The following is a 17,033-nucleotide window of genomic DNA, read 5'->3' as shown; positions in this document are numbered from 1 at the left end:
GATTCAGCCCCTCTGTTTCAGCCCCTCTGATTCAGCCCCTCTGATTCAGCCCCTCTGATTCAGCCCCTCTGTTCGAGCTCCTCTGTTTCAGCCCCTCTGTTTCAGCCCCTCTGTTTCAGCCCATCTGTTTCAACCCCTCTGTTTCTCCCCCTTTGTATCTCCCCGTCTGTTCCAGCCCCTCTGTTTCAGCCCCTCTGTTTCAGCCCCTCTGTTTCAGCCCCTCTGTTTCTCGCCCTCTGTTTCAGCCCCTCTGTTTTTCACCCTCTTTTTCAGCCCCTCTGTTTCAGCCCGTCTGTTTCAGCCCCTGTCATTCAGCCCCTCTGATTCAGCCCCTCTATTTCCCACCCCTCAGTTTCAGCCCCTCTGTTTCTCGCCCTCTGTTTCAGCCCCTCTGTTTCAGCCCCTCTGTTTCTCGCCCTCTGTTTCAGCCCCTCTGTTTCTCGCCCTCTGTTTCAGCCCCTCTGATTCAGCCCCTCTGATTCAGCCCCTCTGATTCAGCCCCTCTGTTTCAGCCCCTCTGATTCAGTCCCTCTGTTTCTCCCCCTCTGTATCTCCCCCTCTGTTCCAGCCCCTCTGTTTCAGCCCCTCTGTTTCAGCGCCTCTGTTTCTCGCCCTCTGTTTCTGCCCCTCTCTTTTTCAATCCCTTTTTGAGCACCTCTGTTTCAGCCCGTCTGTTTCAGCCCCTCTGTTTCTCGCCCTCTGTTTCAGCCCCTCTGTTTCTCGCCCTCTGTTTCAGCCCCTCTGTTTCAGTCCCTCTGTTTCTGTCCCTCTGTTTCTCGCCCACTGTTTCTCGCCCTCTGTTTCAGCCCCTCTGAATCAGCCCCTCTGATTCAGCCCCTCTGTTTCAGCCCCTCTGTTTCAGCCACTCTGTTTCAGCCCCTCTGTTTCTCGCCCTCTGTTTCAGCCCCTCTGTTTCTCGCCCTTTGTTTCAGCGCCTCTGTTTCTCGCCCTCTGTTTCAGCCCCTCTGATTCAGCCCCTCTGTTTCAGCCTCTCTGATTCAGCCCCTCTGATTTTGCCCCTCTGATTCAGCCCCTCTGTTTCTCGCCCTCTGTTTCAGCCCCTCTGTTTCAGCACCTCTGTTTCAGCCCCTCTGTTTCAGCCCCTCTGTTTCAGCCCCTCTGATTCAGCCCCTCTGATTCAAACCCACTCGTTCAGCCCCTCTGATTCAGCCCCTCTGTTTCCCGCCCCTCTGTTTCAGCCCCTCTGTTTCTCGCCCTCTGTTTCAGCCCCTCTGTTTCAGCCCCTCTGTTTCAGCCCCTCTGTTTCAGCCCCTCTGTTTCTCGCCCTCTGTTTCAGCCCCTCTGTTTCTCGCCCTCTGTTTCAGCCCCTCTGATTCAGCCCCTCTGTTTCAGCCCCTCTGATTCAGCCCCGCTGATTTAGCCCCTCTGATTCAGCCCCTCTGATTCTCGCCCTCTGTTTCAGCCCCTCTGTTTCAGCCCCTCAGTTTCAGCCCCTCTGTTTCGCACCCTCTGTTTCAGCCCCTCTGATTCAGCCCCTCTGATTCAGCCCCACTCATTCAGCCCCTCTGTTTCAGCCCCTCTGTTTCTCGCCCTCTGTTTCAGCCCCTCTGTTTCTCGCCCTCTGTTTCAGCCACTCTGTTTCAGTCCCTCTGTTTCAGTCCCTCTGTTTCTCGCCCTCCATTTCTCGCCCTCTGTTTCAGCCCCTCTGTTTCTCGCCCTCTGTTTCAGCCCCTCTGTTTCTCGCCTTCTGTTTCAGCCCCTCTGTTTCAGCCCCTCTGTTTCAGCCCCTCTGTTTCTCGCCCTCTGTTTCAGCCACTCTGTTTCTCGCCCTCTGTTTCAGCCCCTCTGATTCAGCCCCTCTGTTTCAGCCCCTCTTATTCAGCCCCTCTGATTCAGCCCTTCTGTTTCTCGGCCTCTGTTTCAGCCCCTCTGTTTCAGCCCCTCTGTTTCAGCCCCTCTGTTTCGCACCCTCTGATTCAGCCCCTCTGATTCAGCCCCTCTGATTCAGCCCCTCTTTTTCCCGCCCCTCTGTTTCATGCCCTCTGTTTCTCGCACTCTGTTTCAGCCCCTCTGTTTCTCGCCCTCTGTTTCAGCCCCTCTGTTTCTCGCCCTCTGTTTCAGCCCCACTGTTTCAGCCCCTCTGTTTCAGCCCCTCTGTTTCTAGCCCTCTGTTTCAGCCCCTCTGTTTCTCGCCCTCTGTTTCAGCCCCTCTGTTTCTGCCCCTCTGTTTCTCGCCCTCTGTTTCTGCCCCTCTGTTTCTCGCCCTCTGTTTCAGCCCCTCTGTTTCTCGCCCTTTGTTTCAGCCCCTCTGTTTCTGCCCCTCTGTTTCTCGCCCTCTGTTTCTGCCCCTCTGATTCAGCCCCTCTGTTTCAGCCCCTCTGATTCAGCCCCTCTGATTTTGCCCCTCTGATTCAGCCCCTCTGTTTCTCGCCCTCTGTTTCAGCCCCTCTGATTCAGCCCCTCTGATTCAGCCCCACTCATTCAGCCCCTCTGATTCAGCCCCTCTGTTTCCCGCCCCTCTGTTTCAGCCCCTCTGTTTCTCGCCCTCTGTTTCAGCCCCTCTGTTTCAGCCCCTCTGTTTCAGCCTCTCTGTTTCAGCCCCTCTGTTTCTCGCCCGCTGTTTCAGCCCCTCTGTTTCTCGCCCTCTGTTTCAGCCCCTCTGATTCAGCCCCTCTGTTTCAGCCCCTCTGATTCAGCCCCTCTGTCTCAGCCCCACTGTTTCAGCCCCACTGTTTCTCGCCCCCTGTTTCAGCCCCTCTGATTCAGCCCCTCTGTTTCTCCCCCTCTGTATCACCCCCTCTGTTCCCGCCCCTCTGTTTCAGCCCCTCTGTTTCAGCCCCTCTGATTCAGCCCCTCTGTTTCAGCCCCCCTGATTCAGCCCCTCTGATTTAGCCCATCTGATTCAGCCCCTCTGTTTCTCGCCCTCTGTTTCAGCCCATCTGTTTCAGCCCCTCTGTTTCTCGCCCTCTGTTTCAGCCCCTCTGTTTCTCGCCCTCTGTTTCAGCCCCTCTGTTTCAGTCCCTCTGTTTCTGTCCCTCTGTTTCAGCCCCACTGTTTCTCGCCCTCTGTTTCAGCCCCTCTGTTTCAGCCCCTCTGTTTCAGCCCATCTGTTTCAACCCCTCTGTTTCTCCCCCTCTGTATCTCCCCGTCTGTTCCAGCCCCTCTGTTTCAGCCCCTCTGTTTCAGCCCCTCTGTTTCTCGCCCTCTGTTTCAGCCCCTCTGTTTTTCACCCTCTTTTTCAGCCCCTCTGTTTCAGCCCGTCTGTTTCAGCCCCTCTCATTCAGCCCCTCTGATTCAGCCCCTCTATTTCCCACCCCTCAGTTTCAGCCCCTCTGTTTCTCGCCCTCTGTTTCAGCCCCTCTGTTTCAGCCCCTCTGTTTCTCGCCCTCTGTTTCAGCCCCTCTGTTTCTCGCCCTCTGTTTCCACCACTCTGATTCAGCTCCTCTGATTCAGCCCCTCTGATTCAGCCCCTCTGTTTCAGCCCCTCTGATTCAGTCCCTCTGTTTCTCCCCCTCTGTATTTCCCCCTCTGTTCCAGCCCCTCTGTTTCAGCCCCTCTGTTTCAGCCCCTCTGTTTCTCGCCCTCTGTTTCTGCCCCTCTCTTTTTCACCCCCTTTTTGAGCCCCTCTGTTTCAGCCCGTCTGTTTCAGACCCTCTGTTTCTCGCCCTCTGTTTCAGCCCCTCTGTTTCTCGCCCTCTGTTTCAGCCCCTCTGTTTCAGTCCCTCTGTTTCTGTCCCTCTGTTTCTCGCCCTCTGTTTCTCGCCCTCTGTTTCAGCCCCTCTGAATCAGCCCCTCTGAATCAGCCCCTCTGTTTCAGCCCCTCTGTTTCAGCCACTCTGTTTCAGCCCCTCTGTTTCTCGCCCTCTGTTTCAGCCCCTCTGTTTCTCGCCCTTTGTTTCAGCGCCTCTGTTTCTCGCCCTCTGTTTCAGCCCCTCTGATTCAGCCCCTCTGTTTCAGCCCCTCTGATTCAGCCCCTCTGATTTTGCCCCTCTGATTCAGCCCCTCTGTTTCTCGCCCTCTGTTTCAGCCCTTCTGTTTCAGCACCTCTGTTTCAGCCCCTCTGTTTCAGCCCCTCTGATTCAGCCCCTCTGATTCAGCCCCACTCATTCAGCCCCTCAGATTCAGCCCCTCTGTTTCCCGCCCCTCTGTTTCAGCGCCTCTGTTTCTCGCCCTCTGTTTCAGCCCCTCTGTTTCAGCCCCTCTGTTTCAGCCCCTCTCTTTCAGCCCCTCTGTTTCTCGCCCTCTGTTTCAGCCCCTCTGTTTCTCGCCCTCTGTTTCAGCCCCTCTGATTCAGCCCCTCTGTTTCAGCCCCTCTGATTCAGCCCCTCTGATTTAGCCCCTCTGATTCAGCCCCTCTGATTCTCGCCCTCTGTTTCAGCCCATCTGTTTCAGCCCCTCTGTTTCAGCCCCTCTGTTTCGCACCCTCTGTTTCAGCCCCTCTGATTCAGCCCCTCTGATTCAGCCCCACTCATTCAGCCCCTCTGTTTCAGCCCCTCTGTTTCTCGCCCTCTGTTTCAGCCCCTCTGTTTCTCGCCCTCTGTTTCAGCCCCTCTGTTTCAGTCCCCCTGTTTCAGTCCCTCTGTTTCTCGCCCTCCATTTCTCGCCCTCTGTTTCAGCCCCTCTGTTTCTCGCCCTCTGTTTCAGCCCCTCTGTTTCTCGCCCTCTGTTTCAGCCCCTCTGTTTCAGCCCCTCTGTTTCAGCCCCTCTGTTTCTCGCCCTCTGTTTCAGCCACTCTGTTTCTCGCCCTCTGTTTCAGCCCCTCTGATTCAGCCCCTCTGTTTCAGCCCCTCTGATTCAGCCCCTCTGATTCAGCCCCTCTGATTCAGACCCTCTGTTCCAGCCCCTCTGTTTCAGCCCCTCTGTTTCAGCCCCTCTGTTTCAGCCCATCTGTTTCCACCCCTCTGTTTCTCCCCCTCTGTATCTACCCGTCTGTTCCAGCCCCTCTGTTTCAGCCCCTCTGTTTCAGCCCCTCTGTTTCAGCCCCTCTGTTTCTCGCCCTCTGTTTCAGCCCCTCTGTTTTTCACCCTCTTTTTCAGCCCCTCTGTTTCAGCCCGTCTGTTTCAGTCCCTCTCATTCAGCCCCTCTGATTCAGCCCCTCTATTTCCCACCCCTCTGTTTCAGCCCCTCTGTTTCTCGCCCTCTGTTTCAGCCCCTCTGTTTCAGCCCCTCTGTTTCTCGCCCTCTGTTTCAGCCCCTCTGTTTCTCGCCCTCTGTTTCAGCCCCTCTGATTCAGCCCCTCTGATTCAGCCCCTCTGATTCAGCCCCTCTGTTTCAGCCCCTCTGTTTCTCGCCCTCTGTTTCTCCCCCTCTGTATCTCCCCCTCTGTTCCAGCCCCTCTGTTTCAGCCCCTCTGTTTCAGCCCCTCTGTTTCTCGCCCTCTGTTTCTGCCCCTCTGTTTTTCACCCCCTTTTTGAGCCCCTCTGTTTCAGCCCGTCTGTTTCAGCCCCTCTGTTTCTCGCCCTCTGTTTCAGCCCCTCTGTTTCTCGCCCTCTGTTTCAGCCCGTCTGTTTCAGTCCCTCTGTTTCTGTCCCTCTGTTTCTCGCCCTCTGTTTCTCGCCCTCTGTTTCAGCCCCTCTGAATCAGCCCCTCTGATTCAGCCCCTCTGTTTCAGCCCCTCTGTTTCAGCCACTCTGTTTCAGCCCCTCTGTTTCTCGCCCTCTGTTTCAGCCCCTCTGTTTCTCGCCCTTTGTTTCAGCGCCTCTGTTTCTCGCCCTCTGTTTCAGCCCCTCTGATTCAGCCCCTCTGTTTCAGCCTCTCTGATTCAGCCCCTCTGTTTCTCGCCCTCTGTTTCAGCCCCTCTGTTTCAGCACCTCTGTTTCAGCCCCTCTGTTTCAGCCCCTCTGTTTCAGCCCCTCTGATTCAGCCCCTCTGATTCAGCCCCACTCATTCAGCCCCTCTGATTCAGCCCCTCTGTTTCCCGCCCCTCTGTTTCAGCCCCTCTGTTTCTCGCCCTCTGTTTCAGCCCCTCTGTTTCAGCCCCTCTGTTTCAGCCCCTCTGTTTCAGCCCCTCTGTTTCTCGCCCTCTGTTTCAGCCCCTCTGTTTCTCACCGTCTGTTTCAGCCCCTCTGATTCAGCCCCTCTGTTTCAGCCCCTCTGATTCAGCCCCTCTGATTTAGCCCCTCTGATTCAGCCCCTGTGATTCTCGCCCTCTGTTTCAGCCCATCTGTTTCAGCCCCTCTGTTTCAGCCCCTCTGTTTCGCACCCTCTGTTTCAGCCCCTCTGATTCAGCCCCTCTGATTCAGCCCCACTCATTCAGCCCCTCTGTTTCAGCCCCTCTGTTTCTCGCCCTCTGTTTCAGCCCCTCTGTTTCTCGCCCTCTGTTTCATCCCCTCTGTTTCAGTCCCTCTGTTTCAGTCCCTCTGTTTCTCGCCCTCCATTTCTCGCCCTCTGTTTCAGCCCCTCTGTTTCTCGCCCTCTGTTTCAGCCCCTCTGTTTCTCGCCTTCTGTTTCAGCCCCTCTGTTTCAGCCCCTCTGTTTCTCGCCCTCTGTTTCAGCCCCTCTGTTTCAGCCCCTCTGTTTCTCGCCCTCTGTTTCAGCCCCTCTGTTTCTCGCCCTGTGTTTCAGCCCCTCTGTTTCAGCCCCTCTGTTTCAGCCCCTCTGTTTCTCGCCCTCTGTTTCAGCCACTCTGTTTCTCGCCCTCTGTTTCAGCCCCTCTGATTCAGCCCCTCTGTTTCAGCCCCTCTGATTCAGCCCCTCTGATTCAGCCCCTCTGATTCAGCCCCTCTGTTCCAGCCCCTCTGTTTCAGCCCCTCTGTTTCAGCCCCTCTGTTTCAGCCCATCTGTTTCCACCCCTCTGTTTCTCCCCCTTTGTATCTCCCCGTCTGTTCCAGCCCCTCTGTTTCAGCCCCTCTGTTTCAGCCCCTCTGTTTCTCGCCCTCTGTTTCAGCCCCTCTGTTTTTCACCCTCTTTTTCAGCCACTCTGTTTCAGCCCGTCTGTTTCAGCCCCTCTCATTCAGCCCCTCTGATTCAGCCCCTCTATTTCCCACCCCTCTGTTTCAGCCCCTCTGTTTCTCGCCCTCTGTTTCAGCCCCTCTGTTTCAGCCCCTCTGTTTCTCGCCCTCTGTTTCAGCCCCTCTGTTTCTCGCCCTCTGTTTCAGCCCCTCTGATTCAGCCCCTCTGATTCAGCCCCTCTGATTCAGCCCCTCTGTTTCAGCCCCTCTGATTCCGTCCCTCTGTTTCTCCCCCTCTGTATCTCCCCCTCTGTTCCAGCCCCTCTGTTTCAGCCCCTCTGTTTCAGCCCCTCTGTTTCTCGCCCTCTGTTTCTGCCCCTCTGTTTCTCGCCCTCTGTTTCAGCCCCTCTGTTTCTCGTCTTCTGTTTCAGCCCCTCTGTTTCAGCCCCTCTGTTTCAGCCCCTCTGTTTCTCGCCCTCTCTTTCAGCCCCTCTGTTTCGCACCCTCTGATTCAGCCCCTCTCATTCAGCCCCTCTGATTCAGCCCCTCTGTTTCCCGCCCCTCTGTTTCATGCCCTCTGTTTCTCGCACTCTGTTTCAGCCCCTCTGTTTCTCGCCCTCTGTTTCAGCCCCTCTGTTTCTCGCCCTCTGTTTCAGCCCCACTGTTTCAGCCCCTCTGTTTCAGCCCCTCTGTTTCTAGCCCTCTGTTTCAGCCCCTCTGTTTCTCGCCCTCTGTTTCAGCCCCTCTGTTTCTGCCCCTCTGTTTCTCGCCCTCTGTTTCTGCCCCTCTGTTTCTCGCCCTCTGTTTCAGCCCCTCAGTTTCTCGCCCTCTCTTTCTGCCCCTCTGTTTCTCGCCCTCTGTTTCAGCCCCTCAGTTTCTCGCCCTCTGTTTCAGCCCCGCTGATTCAGCCCCTCTGTTTCAGCCCCTCTGAATCAGCCCGTCTGATTCAGCCCCTCTGTTTCAGCCCCTCTGTTTCAGCCACTCTATTGCAGCCCCTCTGTTTCTCGCCCTCTGTTTCAGCCCCTCTGTTTCTCGCCCTTTGTTTCAGCCCCTCTGTTTCTCGCCCTCTCTTTCAGCCCCTGTGTTTCAGCCCCTCTGATTCAGCCCCTCTGATTTTGCCCCTCCGATTCAGCCCCTCTATTTCTCGCCCTCTGTTTCAGCCCCTCTGTTTCAGCACCTCTGTTTCAGCCCCTCTGTTTCAGCCCCTCTGATTCAGCCCCTCTTATTCAGCCCCACTCATTCAGCCCCTCTGATTCAGCCCCTCTGTTTCCCGCCCCTCTGTTTCAGCCCCTCTGTTTCTCGCCCTCTGTTTCAGCCCCTCTGTTTCTGCCCCTCTGTTTCAGCCCCTCTGTTTCAGCCCCACTGTTTCAGCCCCTCTGTTTCTCGCCCTCTGTTTCAGCCCCTCTGATTCAGCCCCTCTGTTTCTCCCCCTGTGTATCTCCCCCTCTGTTCCAGCCCCTCTGTTTCAGCCCCTCTGTTTCAGCCCCTCTGTTTCAGCCCATCTGTTTCAACCCCTCTGTTTCTCCCCCTCTGTATCTCCCCGTCTGTTCCAGCCCCTCTGTTTCAGCCCCTCTGTTTTAGCCCCTCTGTTTCAGCCCCTCTGTTTCTCGCCCTCTGTTTCAGCCCCTCTGTTTTTCACCCTCTTTTTCAGCCCCTCTGTTTCAGCCCGTCTGTTTCAGCCCCTCTCATTCAGCCCCTCTGATTCAGCCCCTCTATTTCCCACCCCTCTGTTTCAGCCCCTCTGTTTCTCGCCCTCTGTTTCAGCCCCACTGTTTCAGCCCCTCTGTTTCTCGCCCTCTGTTTCAGCCCCTCTGTTTCTCGCCCTCTGTTTCCGCCCCTCTGTTTCAGCCCCTCTGTTTCAGACCCACTGTTTCAGCCCCTCTGTTTCTCGCCCTCTGTTTCAGCCCCTCTGATTCAGCCCCTCTGTTTCTCCCCCTCTGTATCTCCCCCTCTGTTCCAGCCCCTCTGTTTCAGCCCCTCTGTTTCAGCCCCTCTGTTTCAGCCCATCTGTTTCAACCCCTCTGTTTCTCCCCCTCTGTATCTCCCCGTCTGTTCCAGCCCCTCTGTTTCAGCCCCTCTGTTTCAGCCCCTCTGTTTCAGGCCCTCTGTTTCTCGCCCTCTGTTTCAGCCCCTCTGTTTTTCACCCTCTGTTTCAGCCCCTCTGATTCAGCCCCTCTGTTTCAGCCCCTCTGATTCAGCCCCTCTGATTTTGCCCCTCTGATTCAGCCCCTCTGTTTCTCGCCCTCTGTTTCAGCCCCTCTGTTTCAGCACCTCTGTTTCAGCCCCACTGTTTCACCCCCTCTGATTCAGCCCGTCTGTTTCAGCCCCTCTCATTCAGCCCCTCTGATTCAGCCCCTCTATTTCCCACCCCTCTGTTTCAGCCCCTCTGTTTCTCGCCCTCTGTTTCAGCCCCTCTGTTTCAGCCCCTCTGTTTCTCGCCCTCTGTTTCAGCCCCTCTGTTTCTCGCCCTCTGTTTCCGCCCCTCTGATTCAGCTCCTCTGATTCAGCCCCTCTGATTCAGCCCCTCTGTTTCAGCCCCTCTGATTCAGTCCCTCTGTTTCTCCCCCTCTGTATCTCCCCCTCTGTTCCAGCCCCTCTGTTTCAGCCCCTCTGTTTCAGCCCCTCTGTTTCTCGCCCTCTGTTTCTGCCCCTCTGTTTTTCAGCCCCTTTTTGAGCCCCTCTGTTTCAGCCCGTCTGTTTCAGACCCTCTGTTTCTCGCCCTCTGTTTCAGCCCCTCTGTTTCTCGCCCTCTGTTTCAGCCCCTCTGTTTCAGTCCCTCTGTTTCTGTCCCTCTGTTTCTCGCCCTCTGTTTCTCGCCCTCTGTTTCAGCCCCTCTGAATCAGCCCCACTGATTCAGCCCCTCTGTTTCAGCCCCTCTGTTTCAGCCACTCTGTTTCAGCCCCTCTGTTTCTCGCCCTCTGTTTCAGCCCCTCTGTTTCTCGCCCTTTGTTTCAGCGCCTCTGATTCAGCCCCTCTGTTTCAGCCCCTCTGATTCAGCCCCACTGTTTCAGCCCCTCTGATTCAGCCCCTCTGATTTTGCCCCTCTGATTCAGCCCCTCTGTTTCTCGCCCTCTGTTTCAGCCCCTCTGTTTCAGCACCTCTGTTTCAGCCCCTCTGTTTCAGCCCCTCTGTTTCCCGCCCCTCTGTTTCAGCCCCTCTGTTTCAGCCCCTCTGTTTCAGCCCCTCTGTTTCAGCCCCTCTCTTTCAGCCCCTCTGATTCAGCCCCTCTGATTCAGCCCCACTCATTCAGCCCCTCTGATTCAGCCCCTCTGTTTCTCGCCCTCTGTTCCAGCCCCTCTGTTTCAGCCCCTCTGTTTCAGCCCCTCTGTTTCAGCCCCTCTGTTTCTCGCCCTCTGTTTCAGCCCCTCTGTTTCTCGCCCTCTGTTTCAGCCCCTCTGATTCAGCACCTCTGTTTCAGCCCCTCTGATTCAGCCCCTCTGATTTAGCCCCTCTGATTCAGCCCCTCTGATTCTCGCCCTCTGTTTCAGCCCATCTGTTTCAGCCCCTCTGTTTCAGCCCCTCTGTTTCGCACCCTCTGTTTCAGGCCCTCTGATTCAGCCCCTCTGATTCAGCCCCACTCATTCAGCCCCTCTGTTTCAGCCCCTCTGTTTCTCGCCCTCTGTTTCAGCCCCTCTGTTTCTCGCCCTCTGTTTCAGCCCCTCTGTTTCTGTCCCTCTGTTTCAGTCCCTCTGTTTCTCGCCCTCCATTTCTCGCCCTCTGTTTCAGCCCCTCTGTTTCTCGCCCTCTGTTTCAGCCCCTCTGTTTCTCGCCCTCTGTTTCAGCCCCTCTGTTTCAGCCCCTCTGTTTCAGCTCCTCTGTTTCTCGCCCTCTGTTTCAGCCACTCTGTTTCTCGCCCTCTGTTTCTGCCCCTCAGTTTCAGCCCCTCTGTTTCTCGCCCTCTGTTTCAGACCCTCTGTTTCTCGCCCTCTGTTTCAGCCCCTCTGTTTCTCGCCCTCTGTTTCAGCCCCTCTGTTTCAGTCCCTCTGTTTCTGTCCCTCTGTTTCTCGCCCTCTGTTTCTCGCCCTCTGTTTCAGCCCCTCTGAATCAGCCCCACTGATTCAGCCCCTCTGTTTCAGCCCCTCTGTTTCAGCCACTCTGTTTCAGCCCCTCTGTTTCTCGCCCTCTGTTTCAGCCCCTCTGTTTCTCGCCCTTTGTTTCAGCGCCTCTGATTCAGCCCCTCTGTTTCAGCCCCTCTGATTCAGCCCCTCTGTTTCAGCCCCTCTGATTCAGCCCCTCTGATTTTGCCCCTCTGATTCAGCCCCTCTGTTTCTCGCCCTCTGTTTCAGCCCCTCTGTTTCAGCACCTCTGTTTCAGCCCCTCTGTTTCAGCCCCTCTGTTTCCCGCCCCTCTGTTTCAGCCCCTCTGTTTCAGCCCCTCTGTTTCAGCCCCTCTGTTTCAGCCCCTCTCTTTCAGCCCCTCTGATTCAGCCCCTCTGATTCAGCCCCACTCATTCAGCCCCTCTGATTCAGCCCCTCTGTTTCTCGCCCTCTGTTCCAGCCCCTCTGTTTCAGCCCCTCTGTTTCAGCCCCTCTGTTTCAGCCCCTCTGTTTCTCGCCCTCTGTTTCAGCCCCTCTGTTTCTCGCCCTCTGTTTCAGCCCCTCTGATTCAGCACCTCTGTTTCAGCCCCTCTGATTCAGCCCCTCTGATTTAGCCCCTCTGATTCAGCCCCTCTGATTCTCGCCCTCTGTTTCAGCCCATCTGTTTCAGCCCCTCTGTTTCAGCCCCTCTGTTTCGCACCCTCTGTTTCAGCCCCTCTGATTCAGCCCCTCTGATTCAGCCCCACTCATTCAGCCCCTCTGTTTCAGCCCCTCTGTTTCTCGCCCTCTGTTTCAGCCCCTCTGTTTCTCGCCCTCTGTTTCAGCACCTCTGTTTCTGTCCCTCTGTTTCAGTCCCCCTGTTTCTCGCCCTCCATTTCTCGCCCTCTGTTTCAGCCCCTCTGTTTCTCGCCCTCTGTTTCAGCCCCTCTGTTTCTCGCCCTCTGTTTCAGCCCCTCTGTTTCAGCCCCTTTGTTTCAGCTCCTCTGTTTCTCGCCCTCTGTTTCAGCCACTCTGTTTCTCGCCCTCTGTTTCAGCCCCTCAGTTTCAGCCCCTCTGTTTCAGCCCCTCTGATTCAGCCCCTCTGATTCAGCCCCTCTGATTCAGCCCCTCTGTTCCAGCCCCTCTGTTTCAGCCCCTCTGTTTCAGCCCCTCTGTTTCAGCCCATCTGTTTCCACCCCTCTGTTTCTCCCCCTCTGTATCTCCCCGTCTGTTCCAGCCCCTCTGTTTCAGCCCCTCTGTTTCAGCCCCTCTGTTTCTCGCCCTCTGTTTCAGCCCCTCTGTTTTTCACCCTCTTTTTCAGCCCCTCTGTTTCAGCCCGTCTGTTTCAGCCCCTCTCATTCAGCCCCTCTGATTCAGCCCCTCTGTTTCAGTCCCTCTGTTTCAGTCCCTCTGTTTCTCGCCCTCCATTTCTGGCCCTCTGTTTCAGCCCCTCTGTTTCTCGCCCTCTGTTTCAGCCCCTCTGTTTCTCGTCTTCTGTTTCAGCCCCTCTGTTTCAGCCCCTCTGTTTCAGCCCCTCTGTTTCTCGCCCTCTCTTTCAGCCACTCTGTTTCTCAATCTCTGTTTCAGCCCCTCTGATTCAGCCCCTCTGTTTCAGCCCCTCTTATTCAGCCCCTCTGATTCAGCCCTTCTGTTTCTCGGCCTCTGTTTCAGCCCCTCTGTTTCAGCCCCTCTGTTTCAGCCCCTCTGTTTCGCACCCTCTGATTCAGCCCCTCTCATTCAGCCCCTCTGATTCAGCCCCTCTGTTTCCCGCCCCTCTGTTTCATGCCCTCTGTTTCTCGCACTCTGTTTCAGCCCCTCTGTTTCTCGCCCTCTGTTTCAGCCCCTCTGTTTCTCGCCCTCTGTTTCAGCCCCACTGTTTCAGCCCCTCTGTTTCAGCCCCTCTGTTTCTAGCCCTCTGTTTCAGCCCCTCTGTTTCTCGCCCTCTGTTTCAGCCCCTCTGTTTCTGCCCCTCTGTTTCTCGCCCTCTGTTTCTGCCCCTCTGTTTCTCGCCCTCTGTTTCAGCCCCTCAGTTTCTCGCCCTCTCTTTCTGCCCCTCTGTTTCTCGCCCTCTGTTTCAGCCCCTCAGTTTCTCGCCCTCTGTTTCAGCCCCGCTGATTCAGCCCCTCTGTTTCAGCCCCTCTGAATCAGCCCGTCTGATTCAGCCCCTCTGTTTCAGCCCCTCTGTTTCAGCCACTCTATTGCAGCCCCTCTGTTTCTCGCCCTCTGTTTCAGCCCCTCTGTTTCTCGCCCTTTGTTTCAGCCCCTCTGTTTCTCGCCCTCTCTTTCAGCCCCTCTGTTTCAGCCCCTCTGATTCAGCCCCTCTGATTTTGCCCCTCCGATTCAGCCCCTCTATTTCTCGCCCTCTGTTTCAGCCCCTCTGTTTCAGCACCTCTGTTTCAGCCCCTCTGTTTCAGCCCCTCTGATTCAGCCCCTCTTATTCAGCCCCACTCATTCAGCCCCTCTGATTCAGCCCCTCTGTTTCCCGCCCCTCTGTTTCAGCCCCTCTGTTTCTCGCCCTCTGTTTCAGCCCCTCTGTTTCAGCCCCTCTGTTTCAGCCCCTCTGTTTCAGCCCCACTGTTTCAGCCCCTCTGTTTCTCGCCCTCTGTTTCAGCCCCTCTGATTCAGCCCCTCTGTTTCTCCCCCTCTGTATCTCCCCCTCTGTTCCAGCCCCTCTGTTTCAGCCCCTCTGTTTCAGCCCCTCTGTTTCAGCCCATCTGTTTCAACCCCTCTGTTTCTCCCCCTCTGTATCTCCCCGTCTGTTCCAGCCCCTCTGTTTCAGCCCCTCTGTTTCAGCCCCTCTGTTTCAGCCCCTCTGTTTCTCGCCCTCTGTTTCAGCCCCTCTGTTTTTCACCCTCTTTTTCAGCCCCTCTGTTTCAGCCCGTCTGTTTCAGCCCCTCTCATTCAGCCCCTCTGATTCAGCCCCTCTATTTCCCACCCCTCTGTTTCAGCCCCTCTGTTTCTCGCCCTCTGTTTCAGCCCCTCTGTTTCAGCCCCTCTGTTTCTCGCCCTCTGTTTCAGCCCCTCTGTTTCTCGCCCTCTGTTTCAGCCCCTCTGTTTCAGCCCCTCTGTTTCTCCCCCTCTGTATCTCCCCCTCTGTTCCAGCCCCTCTGTTTCAGCCCCTCTGTTTCAGCCCCTCTGTTTCAGCCCATCTGTTTCAACCCCTCTGTTTCAGCCCATCTGTTTCAACCCCTCTGTTTCTCCCCCTCTGTATCTCCCCGTCTGTTCCAGCCCCTCTGTTTCAGCCCCTCTGTTTCAGCCCCTCTGTTTCAGGCCCTCTGTTTCTCGCCCTCTGTTTCAGCCCCTCTGTTTTTCACCCTCTTTTTCAGCCCCTCTGTTTCAGCCCGTCTGTTTCAGCCCCTCTCATTCAGCCCCTCTGATTCAGCCCCTCTATTTCCCACCCCTCTGTTTCAGCCCCTCTGTTTCTCGCCCTCTGTTTCAGCCCCTCTGTTTCAGCCCCTCTGTTTCTCGCCCTCTGTTTCAGCCCCTCTGTTTCTCGCCCTCTGTTTCCGCCCCTCTGATTCAGCTCCTCTGATTCAGCCCCTCTGATTCAGCCCCTCTGTTTCAGCCCCTCTGATTCAGTCCCTCTGTTTCTCCCCCTCTGTATCTCCCCCTCTGTTCCAGCCCCTCTGTTTCAGCCCCTCTGTTTCAGCCCCTCTGTTTCTCGCCCTCTGTTTCTGCCCTTCTGTTTTTCAGCCCCTTTTTGAGCCCCTCTGTTTCAGCCCGTCTGTTTCAGCCCCTCTGTTTCTCGCCCTCTGTTTCAGCCCCTCTGTTTCTCGCCCTCTGTTTCAGCCCCTCTGTTTCAGTCCCTCTGTTTCTGTCCATCTGTTTCTCGCCCTCTGTTTCTCGCCCTCTGTTTCAGCCCCTCTGAATCAGCCCCTCTGATTCAGCCCCTCTGTTTCAGCCCCTCTGTTTCAGCCGCTCTGTTTCAGCCCCTCTGTTTCTCGCCCTCTGTTTCAGCCCCTCTGTTTCTCGCCCTTTGTTTCAGCGCCTCTGTTTCTCGCCCTCTGTTTCAGCCCCTCTGATTCAGCCCCTTTGTTTCAGCCCCTCTGATTCAGCCCCTCTGATTTTGCCCCTCTGATTCAGCCCCTCTGTTTCTCGCCCTCTGTTTCAGCCCCTCTGTTTCAGCACCTCTGTTTCAGCCCCTCTGTTTCAGCCCCTCTGTTTCCCGCCCCTCTGTTTCAGCCCCTCTGTTTCAGCCCCTCTGTTTCAGCCCCTCTGTTTCAGCCCCTCTCTTTCAGCCCCTCTGATTCAGCCCCTCTGATTCAGCCCCACTCATTCAGCCCCTCTGATTCAGCCCCTCTGTTTCTCGCCCTCTGTTTCAGCCCCTCTGTTTCAGCCCCTCTATTTCAGCCCCTCTGTTTCAGCCCCTCTGTTTCTCGCCCTCTGTTTCAGCCCCTCTGATTCTCGCCCTCTGTTTCAGCCCATCTGTTTCAGCCCCTCTGTTTCAGCCCCTCTGTTTCGCACCCTCTGTTTCAGCCCCTCTGATTCAGCCCCTCTGATTCAGCCCCACTCATTCAGCCCCTCTGTTTCAGCCCCTCTGTTTCTCGCCCTCTGTTTCAGCCCCTCTGTTTCTCGCCCTCTGTTTCAGCCCCTCTGTTTCTGTCCCTCTGTTTCAGTCCCTCTGTTTCTCGCCCTCCATTTCTCGCCCTCTGTTTCAGCCCCTCTGTTTCTCGCCCTCTGTTTCAGCCCCTCTGTTTCTCGCCCTCTGTTTCAGCCCCTCTGTTTCAGCCCCTCTGTTTCAGCTCCTCTGTTTCTCGCCCTCTGTTTCAGCCACTCTGTTTCTCGCCCTCTGTTTCAGCGCCTCTGTTTCTCGCCCTCTGTTTCAGCCCCGCTGATTCAGCCCCTCTGTTTCAGCCCCTCTGATTCAGCCCCTCTGATTTTGCCCCTCTGATTCAGCCCCTCTGTTTCTCGCCCTCTGTTTCAGCCCCTCTGTTTCAGCACCTCTGTTTCAGCCCCTCTGTTTCAGCCCCTCTGTTTCCCGCTCCTCTGTTTCAGCCCCTCTGTTTCAGCCCCTCTGTTTCAGCCCCTCTGTTTCAGCCCCTCTCTTTCAGCCCCTCTGATTCAGCCCCTCTGATTCAGCCCCACTCATTCAGCCCCTCTGATTCAGCCCCTCTGTTTCTCGCCCTCTGTTTCAGCCCCTCTGTTTCAGCCCCTCTGTTTCAGCCCCTCTGTTTCAGCCCCTCTGTTTCTCGCCCTCTGTTTCAGCCCCTCTGATTCTCGCCCTCTGTTTCAGCCCATCTGGTTCAGCCCCTCTGTTTCAGCCCCTCTGTTTCGCACCATCTGTTTCAGCCCCTCTGATTCAGCCCCTCTGATTCAGCCCCACTCATTCAGCCCCTCTGTTTCAGCCCCTCTGTTTCTCGCCCTCTGTTTCAGCCCCTCTGTTTCTCGCCCTCTGTTTCAGCCCCTCTGTTTCTGTCCCTCTGATTCAATCCCTCTGTTTCTCGCCCTCCATTTCTCGCCCTCTGTTTCAGCCCCTCTGTTTCTCGCCCTCTGTTTCAGCTCCTCTGTTTCTCGCCCTCTGTTTCAGCCCCTCTGTTTCAGCCCCTCTGTTTCAGCTCCTCTGTTTCTCGCCCTCTGTTTCAGCCACTCTGTTTCTCGCCCTCTGTTTCAGCCCCTCAGTTTCAGCCCCTCTGTTTCAGCCCCTCTGATTCAGCCCCTCTGATTCAGCCCCTCTGATTCAGCCCCTCTGTTCCAGCCCCTCTGTTTCAGCCCCTCTGTTTCAGCCCCTCTGTTTCAGCCCATCTGTTTCCACCCCTCTGTTTCTCCCCCTCTGTATCTCCCCATCTGTTCCAGCCCCTCTGTTTCAGCCCCTCTGTTTCAGCCCCTCTGTTTCTCGCCCTCTGTTTCAGCCCCTCTGTTTTTCACCCTCTTTTTCAGCCCCTCTGTTTCAGCCCGTCTGTTTCAGCCCTTCTCATTCAGCCCCTCTGATTCAGCCCCTCTATTTCCCACCCCTCTGTTTCAGCCCCTCTGTTTCTCGCCCTCTGTTTCAGCCCGTCTGTTTCAGCCCCTCTGTTTCTCGCCCTCTGTTTCAGCCCCTCTGTTTCTCGCCCTCTGTTTCAGCCACTCTGTTTCAGTCCCTCTGTTTCTGTCCCTCTGTTTCTCGCCCTCTGTTTCTCGCCCTCTGTTTCAGCCCCTCTGAATCAGCCCCTCTGATTCAGCCCCTCTG

The sequence above is a fragment of the Chiloscyllium punctatum genome, chromosome 4 (genome assembly GCF_047496795.1).
Source record: "Chiloscyllium punctatum isolate Juve2018m chromosome 4, sChiPun1.3, whole genome shotgun sequence".
NCBI classification, from domain to species: domain Eukaryota; kingdom Metazoa; phylum Chordata; class Chondrichthyes; order Orectolobiformes; family Hemiscylliidae; genus Chiloscyllium; species Chiloscyllium punctatum.
The sequence above is the reverse complement of the archived record's forward strand: the minus strand, read 5'-3'. Positions refer to the sequence as shown.